Here is an 11,891-nt window from a genome sequence, read left to right on the forward strand (position 1 = left end):
GAAATGAGAATGTAGAAGGTAGACTTCAGACCAGTGATATTCTCTCTTCAGGCTTTGTTCTCTTGAGCTTAAGTATTCAGAATGTGGCCATGGGCTTCCAGAAATAGAGGTTTATGCTTCATCTGGGGAATGCAGTCCTGTGACTACATGAGTTGATCATCTGGAGAGACTTTTAGGGGAAGAAGGCATGTACAGCCAAAGAACCAGGCTGGGCACGGTGGCTCATGCCTATAATCCCAACACTTTGGGAGGCTGAAGTGGGAGGATCTCTTGAGCCCAGAAGTTTGAGACCAGCTGGGACAACATGGTGAGACCTCATCTCTACAAAAAAAAAAAAAAAAAAAAAAAAAAAAAAAAAAGCTGGGTGTGGTGGCACACACCTGTAGTCCCAGCTACGCAGGAGACTGAGGTGGGAAGATCACTTAAGCCCAGGAGGTCGAGGCTGCAGTGAGCTGAGTTGGTGCCACTGCACTCCAGGCAATGTATCCATCAGCATTCCATAGGCACATTCTCTTTGACCTAGCGTTTCCACTTATGGAAATGTGACCACTTTCATATGTCATATTGTGATAACAGATCACTAGAAACAACCTTAATGCACATCATTGGAGACTCAATGTAAAACATGATGCATTGATAGGTGCTTATAATTGTAGCCATTGAAAAGAACAAAGGCCCTGTTCCTGGAGGGACATAGAATGATATCTAAGATATGTTGTCCAGTAGAAAAGACGAAGGGCTGTGAAATGTATACAGTAGGCTTTATCAATGGAGTCTTGAAAAAATGTTTCTATGGATAAGGTATTCTGTGAATTAGTGTTAGATTGAGCTGTATCTCGCCTGCTTGGCATGGCTCCTCCCAACCTGGGTGACCTGGTTCTCTGGGTATTTTATGCAGACTTCTGGCATGGTTCCTGGAACATAGTAGGTCTCCATGTCTGATTGGATTCCCCTGGGGATGGAGCTTATTATTTAATTTTCCCTTGCTGGACAGTTCTAATTCTCAGGGAGAGTGAGCTCCTCTGCCTCTTTTTAACTCCTAGCCGGGGGTTCTGGCATGGCTTTGAGCAGGGTCACTCTTGTTGATAGTGCCCAGTCCTTGCTTGGTTGTATTGGTTCTCAATCAGATGTTCTTCCAGATTCTCAGTAGCTCCCACATTGCCTTTAAAGCTAAGAAGAACCATCCACACTTTTGAGATGGGCTTTGCTCCTAGTGCATGGTCAGCCTGCCTGGGCACTGCTGCTAATGCCTCCCAAGATCTCTGGGAGATGAAGTCTCTCTCCCCATCTAGCGAGTGCTTCCTTGCTGTGTTCTTGGACTCCTACAGTAGTTCTGGCAAGTTAGTGGGACAGAGCTTTAAAAAGGCTTGTCTGGCTGTCTCTAACTTCGAGGCTGTCAGCCATCTCAGCTCAGCTGTATGTAGTTTAATGAATTGTTATTCTTTTGTGCCTGTGCCCTGAGGTGATTCCTTACCACAAAGGGCAAGCTTAAAAAATCAAATAAATAAATACTAATGAGCAGGGAAGCAAGGCTTGGAGAGGTTAATTGCTTTTCTGGGGTTGCAAGGCAGTAAGAGGGGAGCTGGGTTGGCTGCCACCTCCTCTGTACTCCGGCCGCTTTGCCATTTCACTGCCCCAGAGAGGCCCACTTGAAAGCAAACATATAAATGGAAGTAACTTTTTCAGCAACTTATTGGGTCTTTTCCCACTTAGGAGTATTGATTTTTCTCCTCATTGAGCCTGGGATGAAGGTGAATGGTTGAGTCTTTCTGAGTCTGAACACCAAGTAGGTGGACATGGTCCCAGCTTGAGTAGGTGTCGGTGACTGCACCTGGGAAGTGGTCTCCAGAAGTCCATGTCCTCTCTGCAATAGACGGATTATGTAAAAGGCTCTGAGATACCGCAGAAACCTGGCCTGGTTGGTACCTGAAAGGAGGGAGGGGTATGGCGTACATTCTACTGCTCTAGTCATGCCACTTTAATGAGATACAAAATTGTGCCAGTTTCACAATTATGATATATATCAGCACTTAATTATATGTACAGGATGGTGTATTCAATTGAGTACATGCAAATGGAAAAGAGATTTTCATCTTACATGTCTCTCCCGCTCTCCCTAACAAAGAACTTTCTAGGGGTTTTAGGCATATAGGCATAGTGGAGAATCGACTTGTACCACAGGCCAGCATCTTCTGGCTTTCAAAACAATGAGGAGACACTGAAAATCCATGACTAGAGAGCTAAGGACACTGAATAAATGAAGATGAACATGATAAAAATATAGTGTCTTTTGATAGCCCAGGCAAACATGTCTGGCTTCAATTTGTGGGGATTGTCTTATTGTTAAATGACACAAACATAAAAAAGGAGCTAATAAAAATTCTGTGGCTAAAGGTCTTTTTAAAAAGTACTAGAAAAGCAAGTTCAGAGTCATGGGCTGCATTTGTTACTGATTATGAGCAGAAATGGGGAAAAACATTGACCCCTGTGACTTGGCTCTGAATGTGCTGATGAAGCCCCTGGGATCTCCCTGCATGTTACTTTCTTTAGTTTTCAATTATTATCTTTATTATTATTATACTTTAAGTTCTGGGGCACATGTGCAGAACATGCAGGTTTGTTACACAGGTATACGTGTGCCATGGTGATGTGCTGCACCCATCAACCCGTCATCTACATTAGGTATTTCTCCTAATGCTATCCCTCCCCTAGTTCCCACCTCTCTGACAGGCCCCAGTGTGTGATGTTCCCCTCCCTGTGTCCGTGTATTCTCATTGTTCAACTCCCACTTATGAGTGAGAACATGCGGTGTTAGGTTTTCTGTTCTTGTGTCAGTTTGCTGAGAATGATGGTTACCAGCATCATCCATGTCCCTGCAAAGGACATGAATTCATCCTTCTTTATGGCTGCATAGTATTCCAGGTGTATGTGTGTGGAACCAACTCAAATGCTCATCAATGATAGCCTGTGTGTCACTTTCTGATGCCCATAGATGCTGGGATAAGGAGCAAGGAGGGAGGGCTTCACGCCAGGCCACTGTTTTATTGTAGGAATGGCTTTGTGAAGGGCTCTTGTGACACTCCAGGATCTGCTTTGAGGAATTTCTCCAGTAAGCAAACTATGAAAGAGAGACCTTGTGGGAGGAAGTAAGGTTCAACTATCTAAAATGTCCCTGGCTTTGTCTTAGGTACTGGGATTACCTCTGGCAGGTAGAGAGGCCACTGATTTTAGGGACTTTCTTCTTTCTACTTGATGACTCCTGGGAAAATCTGGGGAGCCAGGTCTTGATAGCAGGTTGGCTGCCCTCTGTTTATGTTCTTGTAGAAACACTGACTCTAGGGAGAAAAACTGACCCATCTGTTAAGACGTCATCCAGACCTGCTACCATTATTTTCCCATTCATTCACTCATCCATTCATTTATTCATTCTTCTCATGAGCTTCTAATATGTGCCTGTCCAAACACTAAGGCCGTAGGAATGAGTAGGACAAGGCCGGGCGTTGTGGCTCAAACCTGTAATCCCAGCACTTTGGGAGGCCAAGGCAGACGGATTACGAAGTCAAGAGATGGAGACTATCCCGGCCAACATGGTGAAACCCCATCTCTACTAAAAATACCAAAAACTAGCTGGGTGTGGTGGTGCGTGCCTGTAGTCCAGCTACTTGGGAGGCTGAGGCAGGAGAATTGCTTGAGCCTGGGAGACAGAGGTTGCAGTGGACCGAGATTGCACCACTGTACTCTAGCCTGGTGACCGAGCAAGACTCCATCTCAAAAAAAAAAAAAAAAAAAAAAAGATGTGTGAGTAAGACCTCATTCCATCCTGCAGAGTCTTGCAGCCCAGTGAAGAAAAGCATACAATAAAGTATAGAATACCTCTGGTGAGTCCTAGCATAGCAGAGGTTTCCCAGAAGCACAGAAGCAGGTGTAGTAAATGCTGCCCTGGGTGGGAATGATTTTGCAAAGGGGACAATGACTGAAAAGTGTCAAGAGAAGTTCACCAGGCGGACATATTGGAGAGAGAGATTATTTCTGGTAGAGGGATTTAGGTGATAAAAGGCAAAGAAACGTGAAACAGCTGAGGATTTTGAGGGATCTGCAGACTTGACATCTAGAAACAGGTTTCTAATAAAGTGCCTTGATCATTCTATCCAACATAACTCATTTCAATGATTGCTTTTTGATTTGCATCTAGGGCTCCATCCAGGTGTCTGGCATCCTCCATGATAATGAGGATGAATAAATGGAAGCTAATATGAGAAAACCAGGTTTGTCCAGAAGGAGTTTCAAGTCCAGGAGAGGTAAAAGCATGCAGATAGACTGTCCAAGGCATTGCAGTGATTAGTGCATTAGAGAGGCACAAACAGATAATTGCAGGAAACAGAGGAGATACCACATGCTGGAGAAGCAGTCCAAGAAGGCTTCCTGGAGAAGGCCAAATTCGAATTGGGCCTTCAAGGATGGAAGACAAAAGACATCCTCCTATGCATGAACAAAGATGTAGGAATTCCCTAGGCTGTGAGAGATTATTTCTGCTATCAAAGATCAAGCTAACTTCCAAAACATTAGTTTACAAACCAGGTTCTGTACCAGAATCCCTTATTGAGAGCAGGGAGGAATTAAACAGAAATTTCTGGGACTGATTCCTAGAAATTCAGATTTCAAGTGGAACACACATTTTAGTGAATTCCTCAGAGGATGTTAATACCCAGAACACAGAAGGGAAGGGATCCATCTGATGGTGTGGGAGGGAGGGGAGGACTGACTGGGTGTACACAGATGTGGGTTCAAATCACGAATTTGCCTCTTATTTGCTCTGTCACTTAAGGCAATATGCTTAGTTCCCTTCAGCCTCACATAACTTGTTGCCAAGAGGTGATAATAACAGCCCAGAAGGGTAGCTGTGAAAATAAATGAGATGATACTTGTCACAATGCTAACATAATTTCTGACTAACAGTAGGTAGGGGATAAATCTCCTCTCCTCCATTTAGTAAAAATGGCATGTATCTTTTGGGGTGGTCAAAATGTCCAAGAGGCATAGTTCTTGGCCCCAAGAAAGCACTGGTCACAGACAGGCAGGGCATTTCCCATTCTCGAATAAACTGTTAAGCTAAGGGAGTCTCCTGGACCTCAGCATCTCTTTCCTGCTTTAGATAATGTCTAGCATTCTCCAGCTATGCCCTTTAAACCTGGGCATTAAATGGTTTTTGTGTCCTGTGAATATACGAATATCCCTGAGGAATGTTAGTGGATTAAGCCCCTATGAACTCACGCCTTAGAGTGAGTGAAGTACTGGCTGAATGCTAACCTGTTAGAGGAATGTCAGCTCTCTAAGCCTGCAAACCGGTAATCAGGTCTAGTGGTTTTAAAATTCTGCTTCATGAAGCTCTAGAGGTGAGCCCACAATATTTGGTTGTGCTCTGGACAACTCTAGGGGGAGCCAGCTTCATAGTCTACAACATGCCCTGTATCTCCTAAGGTTGTGCAGTGTATAACCTGCACAACTGTCTGTGGTTGCTCACCCTAAGGGTTTCCATGGAGTTGGTTTTGGAAGGAGGGTAGGGAGTCTGGCAGGCAGAGGTGGCTACAGGTCCCCACTTGCCGTCAGGAAAGCCCTGTGGTTTATCTTTTTATCCTGTGCTTTATCTTTTCTTTAAAGATAAAGCAAAGGATAAGCCAGGGCCCTATTCAGTCTCCCCATTTTGCAATTGGGAAGCTAAGGTTCCACTGTGAGAATGTGGTAGAGCCAGCACTATTCCCCAGGGTTCTTTGGCCTGGGGGGACAGGGTAGGACAGGCATGAGGGTTGGGGAGTGCTCCATTCGGGTAATGTGTCTGGGCAGGAAGAGGAGGTTCTGGCCAGAGTAACCTTCCAGAAAGGACAGTTTTGAAGAAGTCAAGCCTCTGGTCACAGGTGGAGCCTTAGGCCTGCCTCCAGGGACGCTCAGCGCTCCTGCTAAGCAAAGGTGTCAGGAGCTGAGGCATTTTCGGATTGCCTGCCATTCAGGCAGGCAGCAGCTAATAGAGGCCTGCCTAGGCCAGAGCTGAGGCCTGGGACCATGCATTTACTCATCAAGGCCAGGGAGAGGCTTTGAAGAATCCACTTCCCCTTCTCCCTGCTGAATTATAAGAAATGGAGAGAGAGGAGCACTCAGCCAGGAAGGCAGGCCAAGACGGCCCTTGAAGGAAAAGGAAAGTGAGATGAGGGTGTGTGTGGGTGGGGCCGGACGCCCCTCCCTCCACCTCCTCCTCTTCCTCCTCCTCCTCCGAGCTTTCTGCTGGGGGCACCTCTCAAAGCCTCTTGGGGAGCCTGGGCCTGTTCTCTGGCAGGGGCCTGAGCCGGGCCTGCGGTCAGCCTTCCAGACTCAGGGCACCTCCAGGCCTGCCTGTGGGTCTGGTTCTCACCTCAGGGATCTCCTGGGAAAGCAGAGCAGGCGGGCCTGCCTGGAGCACTTTCGGGCAGCAATGACTTCAGTGCTTGTCCCCAAAATAAATGCACCACAGACAAGACAATGTGGTCAGGGGCTGAGGAGTTACTGTAAATACCAGCCGGGGCTTCCTATTTCTGTTCCTGTGACTCCCAGCGGGGTAGGCGCTGGCCGGCCCCTTCCCAGTGTACTCTGTTCTCACTGCCACATCCAAGGAAAAGCTTTGGCCTGGAATTCTTCATCCAACTGTCCCTGGGACCCCTTTTTGGGTTTGCAGAAGGGGCATTACTCCCACCCCGAAGCAGGACTTAGACTGAGTCTGGCTTTCCCCAAGAAAGGGATGCAAACGCTAAGTGTTGGCAGTGTGCTGAGTATTCACATGCTTTTTGGCCTCACGTCAAGCCCTAAAGTTTGCAGAATCAAAACAGTAGCATCTAATCCTTAAGAGCACTGTCTTAACCAATGTATGCCTAGTGTTCCATTATTGGAACACTAAGCTTGTGGGAGTTATTTATATCCTACTGCTCAAGGTCATCGCCAAGGTCTGATTTTTCACAGAAAAAAATTTTAATCTTTGTCATAAATGGGTTAAAGGCTTTGCATCATTTAGTACATATGGTCCTTACCATAGTCACAGGATATAGATCTTATGTCTATACCCATTTTATAGAGGAGAAAATCAAAGCAAGATGTAAAGGTGCTTGCCCAAGACACCCCATCAGTAAGCTAGGAGTCAAAACCCAAGCAGCCTGACCCCAGACCTGTATTTGTAGCTACTAGGCTGCACAGGGCAATGGTGTCAATCACCTTTTGCAGATGGAGGGAACAATGTGCAAAGAAGGGTTCAAGGTCATGTGGCTAAGGAGCTAGGGGGTGGACGTGAATCCAGGCTTGGTGGGCTCCAAAGTTCCTCCCACTGCACTGGGACACCTCCTAGAGGCAGGACAGCAACACATCGTTGAACATTTGTTCTGATCTCTTTCCAGCTTCTGGGCAGCTGCGCCCTGGCTTATAGCTGTCTCCCATGGTCAGTGCTTAGGGAGGGATGGATCAACATTCACACATACCCACACGAAGGCTTCCAATTTGAGTAAGTTTGCTGTTTCCAAGGACAGATGGTCCCTGCCTTTGAGAGGCTGCTCTGGTTGTGGTGTTTCTTGTCTTTCAATTACCGAGTGCTCTCAAGGTATATCTCCCTCAGAGTCCTCTCACTCTTGAAGAAGCATGCTACATCTGTGAACTGACCCCACCAGGAAATCTCACAGCAGTCTCTGAGGGTGTCTGGTCAGCCTAGAAAATGGGCAGGTAGCTCATCCTATTTAGCACCTCTGCTGTAGAAGGGAAAACTATGGAAGCCAGGCATTTTCCTCCTAAGGGGAACTAGTTAGTATGTTTGCATGTAGGGAAAGAAGAGACAGTGGTCTGAGTTGACAACATGGAACAAAACTTAAATGCTGTGTCATTTCTTTCAAGCAGATCTACTGAGGTCAAGTGGGAGCCAGGAATACCTTCCTGTTCATCTAAGGTATCTGATAAGACATTGGCATTGGGTGACAGTATGTTGCTTTCTGCATGCAATAGAATTGTGTAATCTCATCTGGTTTACCTTCTTGCTTTGGCTAGTAAGAAGCTCATAACTTAAATTTGTACTTACTTGTTATAACTCTTCTCAAAAAAGAAGTTATTGGAATACTTCTACTCCCTTCATCTTCTGCATAGTGGCTCTTGTGTTTTGTTTAGCATAGGTCTAAAATTTGTTCATTTTATGTGAACTCATTTATTGTAAGTCACCTGGGATTCAGAGTCTAATAAAATAAATTTTATAAACACATTTTGCAACTAGTATGTGCCAAGTACCATACAGTTTAATTTCATTCACTACCCGTTTGTTGTTTGCTTATTTCTCAAATATTTGTTGAGCACCTTCCATATGCCAAGATGCCTGTCTTAGATTGCTTGTGTTGCTATAAAGGAATACCTGAGGCTGAGTAATTTATAAAGAAAGCAGATTTGTTTGGCTCATAGTTCTGCAGGCTGTACCAGGAGCCTGGCATCAGCATCTGCTTCTGGTGAGGGCTTCAGGGAGCTTCCACTCATGGTAGAAGGAGAAAGGGAGCAGGTGTCACATGGTGAGAGAGGAGAGGGAGGTGCCTGGCTCTTTCAACAATCAGCTCTCATGAAAACTCACAGAGCAAAAAGTCACTCATAACCTCCAGGATGGCAGCAAGCTCTTCATGAGGGATTGGAGGCCATGACCCAGACACCTCTCACCAGGCTCTGCCTCCAACACTGGTGATCATATTTCAACATGAGATTCAGAAGGGACAAATATCCAAACTATATCAGTGTCGTTGGTGCTGGGGACACTCTGGTGGGCAAGTTGGGCAACGTCCCTACTGTCCTGGGGGTCACCATATAGAAAGGGAGTCCAGCATTAAACAAAAAGTGCACATGGGTAAACACACACTGCACACAAGCACTCCAAATGCACTCCACACAATACATACACTCCACGTGCACAAACACACTCAACACTCAACACTCACATAGCGGGCCAGCTAGTGTAAAGTGTTAAGAGAAAAAAATTAATAGGGTAAGAAGTGAGAGGAAGTCTGAGTGGTGGGGCAGGGAGGCGAGACATGGCTGTTTTGCATGGGTCACCAGGGGAACCCTCCTGGTTTAGCTGACCTATGAGCAGAGACCCAAACAAGAAAATTGCAGTCACATGATAATCGGGAAATGCAGGTAGTGCCTATGACCTTTACAACAATCTGGGGGGCATTAAGGGAATCAATGGCTTTTAAAAAATTAATTGTTTTAATAGAGGGAGAGTCTAAGGCTCAGAAATTTAAAATAATTTGAAGCAGAATGAGGCTTCTGTCCCAGGCCCCATGTCATTTCAGAGTGAGACACGAAGATGTGTGTAAAGGGTTTAGGGCCAGACCCACCTGACTTTGCATTCCAGCTCCTCCATCTCATCAGCTCAAGGCATCAGAGTAAACTTTAGCAAGTTGTAACCGCTCTGTGCCTTGCTTACTCATCGGTAAAATGGGGATAAAAATAGTCCCTACCTTTCTGGATTGTCATAAGGATGAAATGGTTGGTTCAGTACGTGGCTGGAGGCTGAGGCCCATTAATGTAAGCCATTATTCTTATACATGTTGCTTGTCTTCCTTCAAAGGAGATGGGCTACAGACTTCCAAGTCACTCTGGCTTGTATGTAATGCCACGTTCTCCTTCATCTCTTCCACAGGCTGGAGGAGACTTTCCCTGCAGCAGCAAAGACTGCGTGCTGAGACAAGCAGCCTCAGGGTGCAGGGTAGAATTGCTACACCATCTCCCTTGGGTGTCTCTTATCAGGGACTGATGGCAGCTCCAGACTAGAGCATTTGGAGGTGGTCTGAGGGGGCTACGGAGTGAGGGAGTTTCCCAAAGAGCCATAGAATGACTTGCCCTTCCTGAAAACTGTGCTATAGAAAACCTAAGTTTTGCCTTCCACTCCACAGCAACTTCCTTTAAAAGCATCAAGGAGGGGAAGCACACAGAGGAGGTGGAGCCAGTCGGTGCTACAGCGTAGGCTCTGAATTGGAATGCAGGTCCCCTGGGAGCCTGTCTGGACTTACGGAGGCTGTTTTTTGCTCAAAATAGAGGCCTTAATGGCTTCCTGTTTAGATGTTATGGCTTTACCCAAGGGAGATGGTGTAGCAATTCCACCCTGCACCCTGAGGTGGAAGAGATGAGGAGACCAGAGTGTTACCCGCTGAGGGCTGGCTGCACCCTGCCCTGCCTGGTGCTTCTCTCCGACAACCACAGCTACTCTCTCCAGGCTCTTCCCTTCCCTTTAAACTGAGGGGAGATAATGGCTCCTCTGTGTTGTCAGCCCCTGGATGCTGCGCCAACTCTTCTGTGTCTCCTTAACACTGCTCACACACTTGTAAATGCTCCCTATGATAAACTCTCCTCAGTTATCCCCGTTCAGGAGACCATCTGTTTCCTTGCAGGACCAGCACTCATATAAGCTGACAATGTATTTGCATTCTAGAAAATAATTCAGTGTTACAGACTAGAATATTGTTTATTTATTTATTTATTTATTTTAGACAGACTCTTGCTCTATTGTCCAGGCTGAAGTGCAGTGGTGCAATCTTGGCTTACTGCAACCTCCGCCTCCCAGGTTCAAGTGATTCTCCTGCCTCAGCCTCTCAAGTAGTGGGACTACATGGGACTACAGGCGCATGCCACCATGCCTATATATATATATATACATATATATATATATATATATATATATATATATATATGTGTGTGTGTGTGTGTGTGTGTGTGTGTATTGTATTTTTAGTAGACACAGGGTTTCACCATGTTAGCCAGGATGATCTCAATCTTCTGACCCCATGATCCTCTGCTTCAGCATCCCAAAGTGCTGGGATTACAGGCATGAGCCACGATGCCCAGCCAAGAATATTTTGATTTTTAAAGAGACTTCTCATACCTACACTAAAGGAACACTGAATTTATTACTGTGTCAGTGAAATGAGTTATCATAAACCATAAGTAGACAACTAAGAAATACAAATGGTTAATAAACTGAAAAATCAGCTCAACTGTAATAAAATAAACCAGAAGTAAATAAAAAATCAGATCTAATTTTTACCCTCTTGAATCCTGTTGTGAAAATGCTAAGTGGGTTCCTTAGGGAAATGCATCAAGAGCCTTAAACATTTTTATTCTTGTGAGTCAAACAACTCTCTTGTGAAGTGTCCACTTAAGGAAATACACCGAGACGTAAAGATCTATGGACGAAGATGTACCTCTCAGGGTTATTCAATAGTGACAAATTGGGAACAATGTTCATATTCTGCAAAAGAAGATTGGCTTAAGAAACTATACTTCATGTAGAAGTGAAGTGGTTAAGCACATAGGTACTCTGGCATCAAACCATCTGGTTACACATTCTGCCATGGTGTGTGTCGTCTCCTCTAACCCTCCCCATGGAAGCTGTGCTTGACAGGAGACACCTAGGAAGTGCTCAGTGAACACGAGTTTTTATAGATTTTTAAAAGTTATTTTCTAGAAAGGATCCTCTATAGCTGTTAGATGGATGCTTCTGAAGAATATTTAATGATATGTAAAATTATTTGTGGCGTAAAATAAGGATCAATAAAAGAAGAATTTATAATTTAGATATAGTATAATCCTCATTATTTTAGCAAGAAGGTATGTTAAAATGATAAGAGCTTGTAGATCTAGATGGTATGATTACTCTTGATTTTAACTTTCTTTAGTTTTCAAATTTAAATAATTTGAAAATAGATTTCAAATTATTTTCTTCTTTCTCTCTCTTACTATGGAGACAGAGATGACACCATAGTAAGACAAAATGAAGTGACCTACAATCCCATTTCCCAGATATCTTTTACACACACACACACACACACACACACACACACACACACACACACACA

This window comes from Sapajus apella, unplaced genomic scaffold (assembly GCF_009761245.1).
Source record: "Sapajus apella isolate SASKATOON/1434 unplaced genomic scaffold, GSC_monkey_1.0 scaffold33, whole genome shotgun sequence".
Lineage (NCBI taxonomy): Eukaryota > Metazoa > Chordata > Mammalia > Primates > Cebidae > Sapajus > Sapajus apella.